Raw genomic sequence first — 5,148 nt, forward strand, 5'->3', positions numbered from 1 at the left:
CACTATTCATACAACACTCACCTAGGCGAGATATCTTCTAGTGTAGTGCCAGCATAGACTGCATACCGTGCTCCATATGCTCAGAGTTCAACGGGCAGATATTGAGGTTCTCATGTGTCACACCTAAACCTAGGGAGGTGTGGCCAGCACCTGGTGCCATACTCGGCCTGAGCATACCACTCTGTAACTGTGAACTCTGGAGGGGTAACCCTCAACTTAGGCCGATGAGGCCTACCTACAAGCTGAAAATACTAATCAAGGCCGACGAGGCCACCATGAACGTCTACAGCCAGCAATACAAAACAGAACATGTACACAGGGCTGACAAGACCACAATATTGATATACAAAATATGCAGGACTCGTCTACAAGCCTCTAGAGATAACTGAAATGAATCATGGTTGGGACAAGGCCTCGACCTACCCATTAAACTTGTATGTAAAAATGGACTCAAAGGTCTAGATCTGGTAACTTTGGGGAAGTAGATCTTACCAATCAAGCAGATGTTTGGCTCTGTCTCCTGGGAAGGCCTATCCAACTGCCTATCAAGACCTGTAGGCATGAAATGCAGCGTCCCCAGCAAAAGGGACGTCAGTACGAAATAATGTACAGAGTAAGTAAAGTAACAGAATAACTGAAAGTTGAAACTGAATTGATAATATAATAACTGAAAGTAACTCGGAGACAAAGATAATTTGAAGATATGCTTACCTGCTGATACTGACTCAAATCTCTCAAAATGGCAAGTAAAATAGATGTTCGGCCCTATAAGGCTCGTTATGTGTAACTGCTCTGTCGTAGTAGGATTGCTCATAGGCGCTCGACCATACTAGGCTCTGTATCTCGGCCATTCTGGGCTCGCTCATCGGCGCTCAGCCACAATAGGCTCGGTATATAACTTACCCACCGATTATAGCTCGATGGTGGTGAAAATATTGTAGTACTGTCCAATAGGGGCCTGCCTACCGATTATAGCTCGATGGTGGTGAAAGTACTGCAATACAGTATATATATATAGACCATCTGCTCTCTTGACTGGGATAAGACAATACTTAATTGAATATAAAGTCCCGATAAGGGAGAATACTGTAACTTATAAGACTAGGATAATGTACATAAATTCAGGAGTATGAACTTCTCCTTATGTCTCGTTATCAAACGCATGTAGTGACGAGATCATGTCAAAATGAAGGACAGGTTTAGCCTTAACATACTTGTATCAATCTTCCCAATAACCACGTTGAACTCAATTGGTCGCACCTTAATCTACAACCACGATAATGATGCTATCATTAAGCTATGAAAAATCCAACGAATGGAAAGCTCATTCTATATTAAAATGGGCAGCATCTCCCTTGATTTTGTTACATTTCGCACGTCCTATATTGCAGCAACAACCCAAACAACAACCAGTAACTATATGGAACACAACCAACACAATAACACGTTGAGCGGCAAGCTCGGTTCATGTCTAATAGTACTATATTTTAAACCATTTACCTCTTATTTATATTGAGGAAAATGTTGATAATAATAAAACAATATACTCAGGTTATTCCATAAATTTTCCAGCCATAAAATGCTGTAAGAACACCTCTCAAACAGTCCAACAATCAACAACATTACTAACAAGCCTCTTGATCGATATCTCACAAGTTATAGCTTCAACGACCTAGACGTAACTTGGATAAAATCAAATACATGTAGAGTAATAGGTTACTTACCTTCAAACATACGGAACAACTCGAATTTGAGATTACTTCACCACAAAGTATCCTTCCAATGCAGCCACAAGAACAAGGAAGAGAACTAGCAAGCACTTCGAGTTTCTCGGCACTAGTATCGCTTTGAAATACTTGAAATCACTTAGGGTTGATATGAAACCCTCAGGAGAGTATTTTACAGAACATATGCCACTTAAAACAACCCCCAACATGAGCTGAGACCACACCAAAATCAGCAACCACAAGAAGAACAAGAAACTCAGTATCACGATGGGATTTCTAGCGTTTGATTCATGTTTTTATCTTTGATTTTCACTCTAGAATCATGGAGACTGCTTTGAGAGTGTTTTGGGAGAGTATACGATCTGGTTGGGTCGAAAAAATGAACCCAAATGAGCTTTGCCCCGATCTTTAAAGGTTGGAGAATCATCCACCGCCTAAGTGGGTCCCAATGGGAGCTGCTTGCACAGTCTCTCAAAAATGCAAACATCTCTCTACTAAGATGTCATATCGATGAAAGGTTTAATGCGTTAAAAATTAGACTCGTAGATATTCAATGTTATAGGTGGTTCATCCCTTAATTCCAAGTATATTGTTATAAAAGTCCAGTTACATTTGACCTAATTTTCAGTACATTTATGAATGTAACTTGTAATGACCTTTGCCAACTTTTGTTTCACAACTCGCTTGACTTCAAAATATAACACACGACTATCATAAAAATAAAATAACCCATAACATAACCTCCTCATTATGTTAAGTACCCTAGTCTCACCCCAAAGGTACTGATTATAATGTTACCAACTATTCAACTTTTAACGAAACTTATTTTCTTCAATTAGTTTAGCTTCTAAGCCTTTCAAACCTTTTGGTACTTGTTATTCATGATCTTAAATATTTGTAACCTCCAAGGTAACATGATTAACTTACTTTGTGTACTTTAAAATATGATATCATTTATGAGCTTACATCAATTGACTTACGACGTACTTTTACGTACGAAAACATGGGGTGTAACATTATTCCCCCCTTTGGAACATTTGTCCTCGAATGTTGACTGATGCACTTATCAGTCTCATAACCTATAGCTCTTACAAATACATTAATATTGTCCTTGTTATCTAGGCAATTGTCCTATGAATAAATCCAAAGGCCGGGGCATTCCCCCATTTTGGCCTCTTTCTCATACCATGACTTGTGATCGGAATTCTTCCAATCTCGTAACTGTTGCTACCTTCTGTCATGCAGCCTGTACGACTATGTCCTTGTATGTGCGCCTATGCGACTTTTTTATCCTTTTTCCTCCAGCTTTTAGTCAATCTCTTGGCCTCACTTTGTGATCATATACCGAACTATAAAAAGCAATCCCTCTGCGCATCTATATGTGTACTGAATTTCTTCACTCGGTACTTTGTCGAACTTACGACTATTGCTATATTTTATTTCATAGCCTCAGTTATCTATCCTTATGTCTTTACTGCATCTAGGTAGGTCATAGTATACCAAAACTCTTACTTCGGGTTATTATTACTGAGGTCTGCTACCTAACTCCAGGTTACTCTCTCACTGCTTATCCTATATGTATAAATCTAAGTCATTTAGTGCTTCCTCATTGTTGTTCATCTTAAGATTAACGACCTAATCTCATCTCATACTTTGAAACTTGGGAAAATATCCAAAATTGCCCCTCTACTATGGTATATAGTTTAAGTTTGTCCCCCGTTATACTTTTCGTTCAGATCTACCCCTACTGTTAACAAACTTTCTAGAATTGCCCTTAACCCTAACGGATCTCCACCGTGGCACCCAATCACTCTATTAATTTATCCACATCAGCTGCCATATCAGCAGGTCCCACGTTAAAATTAACTTCATCATCACACACCCGACTCCATGACCTTCATCTTCCTCTTTCAATCCAAAACAAATTCACCATTAAAGTAACATCCATTTTCAACCACCAAAGAATATCAACCGTTTCTCTCTCTCTAGAATATAAAGATTGCCCTCATTCGCCCATGAGTTTTTAGCCATTATCCATTTCCCCCAATTTGAGATATGGAAAAAATAATTATTTTAAAATTTCAGGAATCTTCTCCGCCCCATATTTTTTCTTTCTCCTCAAACCCACTCCACATCGCTACACCTCGCAGGAAAACTCCCATGAACAGAAAAATTTTAACGGTGATAAAGTAAATATGAACCAGCTAACAAAAAGAACAAACAAATCCCCAAAACCACCATTAAAGCACCATGTAAGCTTATAGCCATCCGCCACAACCTAAAATCGAGCCGCTGTCGAACTCCACCACCAGAATATTCTAGTAGCGACATCCCCAAACAAATCATCATAGCCAATAGCCCCATTTTCGACCAACGAAAAAATCCAAACATCCAGTGACCACCGGTGAACGCCGCTTACCAACAAGAAAACCCCAACCCACTCCCCTTGTTTCATCTATAAGATTTCACTTAAATACCAAATTGGTACCTTTATGTTATGATATAACTTTGTTGGATTTCCTTAGAAGTGTGCTTTGTTATGAGTCTGCTATCGATTTATATAGATTAAGAAGAAAGGGGCTAACGATGGAAATGGAGAGAAAATGAGGGGTTCAGATAAGTGGGGGTTGTAAAGGAGGAGAGATAAATGGGTACAGAGATTAGAGATGAGTAGCGTGAAGTGGCAGGAGGGGGGGGGGGGGGGGTCGAGTGACTTGGCAGCTGACATGGAAAAAATTGAGGGAGTCAGCTGCCACGGTGTAGATCCATTAGGATTAAGGGCAATTCTAGAAAGTTTTTTAACGATAGGGGTGGATCTGAACGAAAAGTATAATGGAGGACAAACTTAAACTATATAACATAGTAGAGGGGCAATTTTGGACCTTTTCCCTTGAAACTTTTATCCACATATTGTTGATTCACCTTAATGTTGATCTAAAATCTACCACTGATAACTTACAACCTCTTACGTAATACATTGTCACTAGGGCTCACGTCTCATCGGGGAACATTTGGAGTGATTTGCCTGATCTATCTAGGGACAATACTATAATTCAATAACAGTATATCATAGCATCCAAACATGATTCATCTTATTTGGGGGGGGGGTATTCTAATCCCATGCAATTCATGAAATCCCTTTTCTTTTAATCATTACTAAATCAAAGGCCTAAATGTCATCCTCTTATTTACCACAATTACACCCTTATTATACTACCAGGGTAGCATTCCATCTTTTCTAAATGCTCCTAGTCTTAGGCTCCTCCGAGTTCATTCAGGCTATAATGAGCTTTCTATAACTTACGAAAACCTTTAGCCCTCTTGTTTTGATGGGCTAAATCTCGAGGCCTTACCTATTCTCGTCACCTTCTCGCCCACCTTTCCTTATCATTACTCCTATCTACCTAAAACCTTGATACTC

The sequence above is a fragment of the Nicotiana tabacum genome, chromosome 19 (assembly GCF_000715075.1).
Source record: "Nicotiana tabacum cultivar K326 chromosome 19, ASM71507v2, whole genome shotgun sequence".
NCBI lineage: Eukaryota > Viridiplantae > Streptophyta > Magnoliopsida > Solanales > Solanaceae > Nicotiana > Nicotiana tabacum.